Genomic DNA, 12,232 nt, shown 5'->3' with positions numbered 1-12,232 from the left:
TTTTTAAAATATATATATATAGTTTTGTCTCTAGGTTTTTTTCTGAGGGCATGAGACACATTAGTTCTGTATTTCTCCACTATATTCATTGTTTTGTCTTTTACAGATAAAAGGCCACAGACATGGAATTAAAAAAAAAAAAAGTGTTGAAGGCTTTGTTTCAATACATATCATCACTCAAACTGTCGAAACAATAACGTTGATGGCGGTTTTTTTTGTAGCAAGCACACGCAGACCCCATTATTCTGGGGATGCTAAAATCCAGATTTTCTGGAATGTGCCCGATTTGTCAGATTAAATGAATCAATATTTCAGTTGCAACATAAGAAAGGAAATCTGCTTATTGATAACATAGCAGACATTGTGGCAGACAGCGATAGCCTATTGTCAAGTCGGCGACGCACAAACATGGCTGCCGAACCACTGCTCAGATCCTGATGAGCCAAGCTGAGTATTGATCCATCTGGCTCTGAAGACACTGTCATGTCACCTTTGCATTTAAGTGTTATCTCGTCAGCTTCAAATGATCTAGCTGTCAGATCTGGAACAACCTGGTCTGTGTGATGTTGCTTTGTTCCTAATGCCCAGCTGTTTATCCAGCAGTCTGTGCCAACAGGGTATTAGACCCTGATGTTTACTGTGTTTTGTATATGTTAGAATGAATCTGATCTGCTATCATGCAAACACTGCACTTGCATATGTCTTCATAATTTGACATAACGCGCGTCTGCGCAACTATGTCAGCAATATTTCTGCATGCTTCCTAACAGTTGCCACTTAAACCTACAGCTTCAGTCAATTTTCGTCTTAATTTTATTCATTTTCAACTTTTTTTTTTTTTTTTTGGTATCACCCATTCTCAGGGATAATTAAACAGACAGCTCAGAGTGAAGCATTGCAGCAGCACAAAGCATGTGCAAATTGCTTTAAATTTAATTTCTTTTTTTTCCTCCCGCAGCAGATGTAACTCAGGATAAAAGGTGGCAATCCTGCCTTGTGATGAAAGGCCTGAAACTCTTCCAGTCAAGGTGTGGAAATCGTGAAAAAGTAAAGTAAATTCCAGCAGAAGAGAGTTCAGTCTTATGTTTTTGAGTTTGTTTGTTTGTTTTTTTCCCATAGGTTTGTTCATTTTTGTTCTGATGTCTGGTGTTAAATTTGTAATCCTATGTCTGTATATTGATTGAGTTTCTCGCTTCATTTTTTTTAAAATACGTTTTTTATAAAAGGTTTTTAATCTCGTTGCAGTCAAGTGATCATCTGGATCTGCTTTGTAGATGATAGAAAAACGTCAGCAGTTTGTGCACTACAGAGGCAGCAAGATAGTTACAGACACCATTTTTCACCCCAGAATCAAAGTGAAACAGTTTAGCTTCTATGAACAATAATTCAATTCAGTTCCCTTCAATAATATTTGATCAATCCCACAATTAAATTGTTCCAATAAAAGAAAGTATTTTGAATAAAATATATTGACTCATAAGATACATGATCATTTATTTACAATATTGCATTTTAAATGTATTATTTTAAATGATACGCATTACTTGATAGATTATAATTATTGTATAACATGCATTATTTATCAATGTGAATGTTTCTAAAAACAGAGACAAAAATTCAAATAAAAGAAAAATAAATATTGATCATTTTATTTGGTCCTCTGTACGTACGATTGTTCAGAAAGTAAAAATGAAAAAAGAAAAAGAAAAAAGCTACGAAACAAAACGATTTTCTCAACCATCTATGTGGCAGCCTTATAGATTTGAGCGGTGGCGACGTACATCACGACACATTTATTTTTCCTCTCAACTTGGAACATAGTTCTCTTCCCCGTAGAATTCAGAACTGATCATTAACCTTTCCTTTGGTTCCTTCCCTTGCCTGGTCACATTTCCTCTCTATTTGGTTCCTGGCCCCATATGCCACTTTCCTATTTCCTGCCTGTAGACAGCAGGGAGTAGCTCTATTATCACCTTCCTAGAGCTGTCTTTGAATGTGAGAGGCAATTCCATTTCACTCAGCCATGGGGAGGAGGAGGCGAAGGAGGAGGTGGAGGAGGAGGAAGAAAAAAAAAAAAGCAGAGCACACAGAAATTGGTTTAGGTTTACTTCTTATAGCTGACTGTAAGACTATTTTGCTTTCTGGCCTTTATTTCAAAGGCACAATGCAGAGCCTGTTGTCGATGTGCAGGTTTTTTTTTTTTTTGTGGTATTTTTCCAAGTCTGAGCAAAGGTTAACTGCAGTGGATTATGTTTGGTTGTTGTGTGAACCCTTTATCGCATTTAGAAGCCATCTTTTGAAATATTAATAAACCTAAAGCAGCTATATTACTTGGCTGTGAAGCTGTGCTAAACATAGCCAAGATGCCTGTAATGCTCACTCTCAACTGTGCTGAGCTTCCTGCATTTTGCGACATTTTACTTGTGTTATTTTTGGGCTTCCCCTCAGTCCAATACCGGCTTTTCTCAGCATCCGAGTTCTTTTTGGAATGGAAGGGCTCTTGACAATATTGCTCCTGGATAAATTAAACATGAGTTACGCAGAGTGATAATCTGTGGGCCTCTCTTTTCACACTGCATTCCCAATGAGCTGCGTGTTGGCCTGGTGTTGTTGCCTGTGATTTTAATGAAGATTATTCTTGTAACACGACTGTCGCCTGTTTGCTCCTATTCTCCCCCAAATATTTTTTTTTTCTCTTCAGACTGAGATTTTTTTCTGGTTTCCATCAAATGATCTGTGCAGTTTTGCTGTTTATTTTAAGGACTGTTTCGATTGCAGGTCGATGGCCTGTTTGTTACAGATTTATAATTAAGATACTTAGGTACTGAATCAGATAACTGTTTTCTGTCTTGCTGTTTTTGGACTAAATATTCATCATCAAGCTCACCAATCAAACATAAACTGCCAGACACAGCTGTGACTGACTAATTAGCATTGATTTCCTTCTTGTATGTTCTAATGAATTACTGTAAAAACTTCCAACAGGATTGTATAGTAAGCTGGCTGTGAAGTATGCCACTCTTCTGTAAATATAAAGGCTTTTCATAAGGATGGGAAATATTATAGGCTTGCTGTGGCATAGCTGTACTTCAAATCTACAAATGAATTACCTAGAAAATTTTGGCAGCATAAGAAACAAAAGATTAAACAACTTCCGCTGGTTTAATGTTGCTATAATTAAAATGTTTTTAATACTGGTTTGCTTTTTATACTTAACACCGATTGTGTTTCCAAGGACTATTTCAAATTACGTGAACCTGTAATTTTCTCTGCTACAGTTGAGATTGGTTATTTTAAAGGAATTTTCATAAGCAAAAAAGAAAGAGGAAAAAAAAACCCCAAACAAAACGAACAAAAAACACTTTTAGATTTCATAATTATGTTAGCTTTTTTTTTTTTTTTTTTTTTAAGAGAACATTTAAGATAAAGGAGATGCACAGGAATTTGGAAAATTTGATTAATTTAGCTACTTTATTGAATTTTGTGAAATATTTTAATCTTTCAAAATACACATTTTTCTGTGCTTTGCAATATGTTACTATAAGTTTTATAGTCAATTTGTAAATCAATTAAGAAAGAATGCAAAATCTGATTGGCTCTAGGATAATGTGCATAATCCATCCATCCATCCATCCATCCATCCATCCATCCATCCATCCATCCATCCATCCATCCATCCATCCATCCATCCATCCATCCATCCATCACTTCTTATCCCTCCATGTTTGCAGCAAGTGGGGTACACTTTGGGTGAATGGTTGTACATTTTAGATATTGTGGAATATTAACCAGCATGTTGGAGGTGCAAGAAGTGGGAGGAGAAACTTTTTTTTCCCCCACTAAATATATATATATTTTCAAATTCAAATATTTTTATCCCCTTTTGTTTGAAACATATGATGACAGGACAGTTAGATGTCACAGGATAGTATCCAGATAAATAATTATGCTTCTTCTTTTCGGTCTGATGAATGTAGCTCAAATTATTTCTTTCCTAAAACCACAAGTAACATAAGTACTTTCGAGTCCTCCTATGACATCAGTTTTTTTTTTGTTTTTTTTTTCTGGCAGAAATTCTTTAAACCAGGGATGTATTTGAAAACAAAATTTAAAAATATAGCATTAGTCTGAGTTTTGTAATTGCATATCAATTGTAATGGAAACAGAGTGAGGAACCATAATTTAACAATCAATACTTTACAAATCCTTTACGATGAAACCATTGCAGTGTGTCAGCAATGCATACTCTTATATATTAAAGAAAAAAAAAAAAAGCTTAACGCACAGTCTTCTGATGGTTAGCTTGAGGCTGACTGGGTTCAGAACATCTCAGAGCTTCCTTAAAGTACCAAGTGCACACTTGGTCTTGGCCACTCTTAAAATGGAACTGATGTTCAATAAATAATTTCAAAGTCACAAACATCGCGATCACAGCGATTCAATGATATTCATTTGGCATAAGTCAGTTTCATTTCTGCATGCTTTTCATCAGAAATGGCTTAAAAAGTGGAGTTCGTCTGAATTTTTTATGCTGTGGGCTTACCGAGGGGACAGTGGCCATGTTCCTCACTCGCAGACGACTGACGGTGCATGGCAGCAGAAGTAACAAAATGGTCACAAACCCCTACCGCTCTCCCCGGGTCACAGAGGCTATTTAAAATTTAACGAGAGCAGCAACAAACCAAAGAGTTGATAACGGATCAGGAGCAGGTGATAAAAGAAGTTATGGTAGGAACATTAGCCCTTCTGCAGACTTTGTGCTTCCAGAGATTATTTACCCACAATTTGTTAGGCCAAATAATGCGCATCAGTGAGTGTGAAGCGGTTACAAGCATTACTCTCAGGGACTTTGGTACCCAGAGGATGAAAATATTTCACAAGTGCTATTTTGTCACGGAACTGGGATGAGGCAGCATTCACACATTTATAATTATGCATGAATTTCATCTCACAACCTCCTAATTCAAATTATTCTAGCTTTTTGAGAACTGCGGCTATAATTCTTGGTTGATTCACCAGCGTAAATGAGTTCACATTTCCAAAGGATCAAATTTATTGTCCAGCCGTCATAATCACACAATGTGAACAGACAACAGGGTTGGGAATGTGTGATTGAGTAAATAGAATTTGGATGAAAAATAAACATATATGCACTTTCTTTTGTAGAATTGGCGTGAGATATTGTGAAACTAAATGTTAATACATTTATGATGGAATCGCGTACTTCTTATCATGATAAAAAATAATATGATTTATAAAATCATATTATATGATTGCTAATTTTGTCAAACTAATTAGTTTTATATGTCAAATTAGTCTAATGGCTGACTGATCTGATTACATTATATAGAAACATGACGGCTATGATATTAAATGGTTTTCTAATGTGTCACTGATGTTTCATGATGTGTAACATAACCTGCACACTTTGTAATTTTCTTTTGGGTAAATTATGAGAAATATTGAAAAAAAATATATACACATTGTTACATAATAAATAGTTTTAACAGTCATGGGCTAAAGTTGGATCACAACTGTCCTAATGCTCACAAACACAGGTTAGAAAGCTAAAAAAAAAAAAGGCAAATGTCTGGTAGGTTTGCTTAGCAGCTTAATTGTCAACACCAAAACAAGATTGAAACTTGACTTTACTAGGCCACGTGATTTCATGATCAACTTGTTTTTGTTGAAATTTTTAAAATGGGGATGATAACAACTATAATGGAAAGCTCAAAAGTATGCATAGATTTAGAAATTAACTTCTTTTTTTAAAAAAATCTAGAAGAGAAACAAACTTCACATATTCACAGAACATTGCCTGCAGTCAGTGCTATGGAAAGTAAACCCTCATCCGGTTAATTACCTACTTATTGACACACCTCCTCCTTCTAGAACAGAGGACCACTTTGCACATACTGACCTGTGATTAAACAATCTATCAATCCACCAAACCACAACATCAACGAATCCAGTCATTATGAAGCTGCTTATTATAAAAATACATCATTTTGTTAGTTAAATTTACGTACTATTGTTTGTTTACAAGTTGCATTCACAGTTATTGCGCACACATTAGATGAATACGTAACTCAAATTTATTTAAAAAAAATATATACTACTACACCTGCAAAAACACTATTTGTCTCATTTGTTTACCATTTGTTGAAAAACAATAAATAGTTAGCTTTCGTCTGCTGGATATGTCAAATGTTTGAATTTATACCTTTTTGTGCTTGATTAAAAAACCTAAACAAAACAAAACAAACAAACAAAAAAAAAACAACTTACAACCATTTTGTACAGATTGAAACCCCCCACACAGTGCAGTTCTGGTATGATATTAGCACATGATACCTGTCACTCTCATTTCCAGCGAACATCATGATCACCTGTCCCGAGGTTAATTTGCTGTGAGCTTTGTGGTAAAGAATCACGCTCGAGTCTGGTCTGACTGGGCCACCCTTAAAGGACATCAATAATGAGCAGGTGTAGGAGTGCACTTCTGCGTAGACGCGTGTCTCCGTGTCCAGGGAGGACGGCTAATAAGGGTTTAAAAGCCACAACTGTCCACTCCGCCCCTTAGCAGGCCTCCAGCTGTCTTCTCTGTCAGAAAGCGCCCTGATTCCCTGTGACAGAGGACCACTGATGGCAGCAAGCCACAGGGGAATGTAGTTATGCTAGCATAGCACAAAGCACCACCCTATTGAATCAGATTAGCAATGCAGGTTAATTAAAGACATAAGTTATGTGTCACTTTTGTTGATTTTGTTTTCTCTTTTTATCAGTCAGAGCAAACAATGATAAGAAAAAGAACCTTGACTTTGATTTATTGATGGAAATTCCAATGTGACATCTAGCAAACAGCATATAAATAACTCAAAAGCCATCTTAAATGCGTTCCCATGAAATTTTTAGAGCTACTGTAATATAAGCCACTACCTGTCATGAATCCCAAATAACCTTGGCTCTCCCCTCTTAGTTCAGCCCACTGAGCCTCATTCCTTATTACTGGCCTGACAAGGAAATGTTTACCCATCCGACAAGAGACACGCCATTTCATAGTCACAAAAAGCAATTTCACCTGACTGGAGGAGCACACTATGTCCCAATATCCTTGCTGGCTATAATTTTGTTGTCATTTTGTGTGCTGTGATCATATCATTGAAGTGACAGTGCTGGGCATTAGGTAAAGTCCCTAAGCTGGTGCTCACTTTCAGGCTTGTTCTCTCCTTGTCATTCACATTGATTGGATTAGACCCAGGTGGCGTACAGATTCCTTTGGCACAACAATAAAAAAAAAAACAATGATATGATGATGAAAAAAACCAACATTGTTTTTTTTTTCATGAAATTAACACTGTTAATCTGCAAAGGTTTGATGGAAAATATGTATTTTTTTATAATAATGCATTTTAGAGAGGACTCTTGCTTTTCTGAGCTCATCACAATTCAGTTCTGTGAAAAGAGTATTTAGCTTGTTAAAGTTTTCTTCTGTATTTGTTTTTCTATCACTCAAATATTCCAGATCATTTGACGGATTTTAATACTGGACAATGGTCATTTGATTAACTATGTTTTCTGGCGGATCTGTACTACCACTTAGTGAAACTATTATTGTGCACCTCCTCGAAATATTATTTATATACAAGTGTTATATCTGTCTCAAAAAAGTACACACATATATGTTGTTATCAAAGTAAAATACAAAGTAGCTTTAATTCAGCCAAAAACAATATTACAGACAGAACAAATAAGTGAGACAGTGGTGGGGTTGGCTAGAAGGGGTTCAGTACATCTCTTCTTACGCACCTCTCAAGAGGTGATTTCTTTCTTTTGGTCTTCTCCAGGCACCAACACTCTGGGGTCACTTACTTACATGAATGCAGCAAATAGGTAGCAAATTTGAGTTACCACAAAAATTGTAGCCAAAGAAATCAGGGAAATAATGTCTACACAATCAAGAAACCATTTAAAAAGACCTGTCTGGCAACATGAAGTAGGCTAAATGCATAATAAAACCAAAACATTATGCCCTAAGCTGAATAAATTGGATCAACTGTTGGTCCCAGTTGCAGTGCCAACTGGGAACAACAGTTACAACAGCGGGCCTCACTGGTCTTAGTTAAGGTCAGTGTTTGTGATTCAACAACAAGAAGAGCCTGGAGAAAGATGGAGGTCTGTCTTGCATTTGCCAAAAACTATCTTGACAATCCCTAGGACTTTTGGTTTTGCCCAAACTGATAAGACAAAGATCCAACTTTCTGGAAGGTGTGAAAGTTTTAAATGCTTCCCACTCCAGGACATCCACACATCCAATAGAGTTATTCAAAACACTCAGTTTTTATTTGGAAAAAGCTGTCCAAAGTTTTGTGTTTATATTTCACAGCATGTTAAAAACGGATTAAACAATTGTACCAGCTGAAAAACGTGTGGCGGACAGAGGGTACAGATACGTGAAGTGTGCCCACCTTTAGGTAGCTAAAAAAAAAGCACCCTAAAATTCAGATTCTGAAGTTCTCTAGTCAAACCACATGAATTTCATTAAGATGCCATAGTGTTTATGGCCCTAAACACCAGTCAAATGTGACTTAATTAAACAATAAAATTAAATAAATTCCCTCATAATGATGTAAAAGAGTTGCACTTTCATCTTTCTCTGTAATCTCAAAAACTCCATGACAGTTGTCAGCGCCAACAGATCATTATTTAATCATTAGTATTTTTTTTGTATTTACTTAGATCATCATTGTCTGATATTTAAATTAGTTTGATCGTCTGAATGATCAAACTAATCATTTAGATGGTTAGGTGTGACAAATAAAGCAAAAGCAGAAAAAAATCTGTAAGGTGACAAATAGTTTTCCACAGCACTGCATAACAGGCCTGCATGTAGACATGTAAATATATGCATGTATGCACATATTAGCATTAAGATCTTATATATTTTTTTAAAATATAAATAGCTATAGATTCTGTTCATGGTGAGTCACTGCATTATGCTCAGCTGGTCAAATAAGGCTCTTTTGCAGAGACAGGAGGCAGCCATCCTAACCTGCACTGCTCTACATCTCCCCAAGGACAAAGCTGGCCACAAGCATAACAAATGAGCCTCCTCCTCTTTGATTATGTCCACTGGTTGTAGCTGAGGTAATAAAGGGAAGACTTAGTCTGATAAACAACGGCACCGGTACCTGGGGAGACGCATGATGTTGCTGCATGGTTGAGTCAACAATTGGTTCGTGGGAGACAGAGAGACAGAGAAAAAGAGAGAGAGAGAGAAAAAAAAATAACACCCCAAAAAAAAAAAAAAAAAAAAAAAAAAAACAAGCTCACTTTGCTTATTAAAGACCAGCAATGGAAGTGAACCATAATCCTGTAATGAGCAAAGCAGAGAGTGGCCTCTTTTCCTTAGGCACAGACAAGCCTGTGCTTGCATGTTTCTCAGAAATAGATTGCTGGACCCAGTAGCCCTTCTGTAATGACCCCTCTTGTTAGCTTTAGAGATTCATGGCTGTTCATTAAAGATATAACATGGTGGGCAGTACCACAGTGAAATAGATCTTTACTTGTGTTCCTTTTTCCTCAGATGGTTTAGAATATCTTGTGCACAGTGATTGGCCAATCATACTGCAGAGCAGCTTAACCAAAAGTTATAGAATAACTTTTACCTACATTCTAAAACATTCTATAAACTTTCTGGGGTATAAATAAATGAACCAAATTGGGTTATTTTGCATGTCCAGTCTGAGGGTTGACCAAACAGGTTTAGATTATGGATTTGACCCCACTACTGCGTTAGATTTTACACCAAAAAAATGGGTTAAAGTGACTAGCAGTTTGAGTGACAAGTCATTTTTTTATGTTAATATAAAAATAGCACAAATCCTTAGAAATGATCATATTAAAAATGACAGCAGTATAATAATGTCTAATTTTATCAATTGGATATTAAGATCTATACAGTCGACACCTTCTTGTCCATTGTTCAGTATTTGCAGATTTTTTTTCTGTGGAACTTAACTGTAGATTATTTGCAGTAAAATTGCCTATTTATGTTTTTTTTATGTATGGGATATCTAAACTATTCAAAAGAAAGTGCAGCTTGAGAGGAGCAATGGAACCTGAAATGTTACTGGCTGGCCATTTGCAAATCAGCCAGTCCAGGTATGTGTAATCTCTTTGCCACTGATTGACTGTACCCCCAAGAAAGGAAATAAGGAAGCTTTTGTGGATTTTAGCTATTTGTGAGTGGTTGTGGTCCCTCACTCCTGCAAATACCAGGGATCCACTATTCTCAGAATATAACTCCACATTAATTCTGTCTATGTTAACTTTCCCACCAATTCTTTGGTCAGCATACCTCTAGCATGCCCTAATTACTTAGCAAGCAAAAGAGCAATGTTAGCTTAAGTAATCAAACTCCGTGTCTTACCATTTCTTTTTATGTCCTGTAAAAGAGCTTTAGTAAACTCTGATCAGCATGGAGTGTTTTACTGTCACATTCCAAAAGACATGGATGTGCAGCGATATTGTAAGCAAACACGGGGATTAGGGGAATGAAAATAAATGCAGTGGAGAGAATTACTTACAAGGCAGGGGAATGAATTCAAATGTGGCAGAGAGAAGATGCACACAACCTGGGGTGAAAGGCAGAAATGGAATGAAAAGAAGTAGCACAAAGCATGAGGACAAAAATGCAGAATGAGTAGGTAGAATGAGCAAACTATCGGGCAATAAAAAAAAACGCAAATGAAGTTGGCAGAAGGTACAAACAGCAAAGTGAGGAAAATGAGTGAGAGGCAAGGTGCAGCCACCAATGGAGGACAAACTCAAATTAAGAGGAGAAAAGATGTACATTGTGAGACAATCATAAATAGAGCAGAGAGAAGTTGCAAATTGTAAAGAGTGCAAACTTTCTGCACTAAATGTAGTGGGACATATGCAAAGGGACTGGGGAGAAGGTGCACACAGAGAAGAGATGCACATGCCATGGAGGAAGGAGAGGATGCAAATATCACAGGCGGACAAAAGCAATGGAGTGTGGAAAAGGTGGAGGCATGCAGATAAAGCTCCCTGTTGTTGAGTATGTTGGAAGTTATGTTTGTCACGCCGTCTATTTCAAAGTCACACGATGGTCATCTAAAGAGACAAAATCAAATCAAAACAACATAAGTTTTCTTTATACTTACACAAATAATTAATACGCTGAAAAACTTTTATTAAGAAAACAAACAAACAAAAACAACACAACACTGGTTTAATTCTTGTAAAAGCACAGTTTATGTTTCCTACCTACCAACCAGATCCAGGCCAGCCATGGACCATAAACCGTCACACGTTGTACATGTTTAAATCAAAAAGCAATTAATCTGAACAAGATCTCTGTAAAATTCTGTAATCAAAAACTATAAGAAAAAAAGAAAAGTTCCACTAAGCACTTTCTGTTTGAGTCCAGTTTTGAAATAAATCGTTTGAGCATTTACTTCCAACTTACTCCTCACATGATTGGTTAACTTGTCAATGAAGGTGTCTGACTGCGGCTTTAAAGAATCTGTCTGACAACTTAAAGAAGGCTCAAAACGCAATGTGTCGTTAAATAAACAAATTAAAGCAACTCTCGGTGCTCTGGGTTTATAAATATTTAACTATAGAAACTTTAAAAACTCTTTGCTTTGTAGAACAACAATTCACTACAAGAAAATAAAGCACGAAAGAAATAGCCAACCAGGGGCCCTCAGCAGCCATATATTTCGCTTGTGCCTCAGGCGGGTCTTGTATGCACTGCTAATGAAGGGAAAGCATTTGAATTACATCGCTGTAAAAAAAAAAAAAAAAAAAAGTGATCGAAAACCTCAATAGAACTGCTAAATCAAGTCCTTTGTCAAAAGATTCCAGATTTGAAATGAATAATTTTAGAATTTACAGTTAAATCACACAGAATTATGAGCCAGCTTATTGAAGAAAACAGGAAGGTGTCCACCTGCAGCTGCTTTCTCTGCAACTTGTTCCATCTTCTCAATCGAATCTGATTCATTTAGATTTAATCTGCAGGGGAAACTAATTATTTCCTCTGCAGATTGTTAGATTAAATGATTTAGTTTTTAATTACCAATTTTAAGAACATTTCATTTCGTCCGTTATTTGAAATATATTTCATGAAAAACGTGTGCCCCCCCTCCACACACACACACACACACAGACACACACCTACACACACACACACACGCACACA

This window comes from Poecilia formosa, unplaced genomic scaffold (assembly GCF_000485575.1).
Source record: "Poecilia formosa unplaced genomic scaffold, Poecilia_formosa-5.1.2 Scaffold16, whole genome shotgun sequence".
Classification (NCBI taxonomy): domain Eukaryota; kingdom Metazoa; phylum Chordata; class Actinopteri; order Cyprinodontiformes; family Poeciliidae; genus Poecilia; species Poecilia formosa.
The sequence above is the reverse complement of the archived record's forward strand: the minus strand, read 5'-3'. Positions refer to the sequence as shown.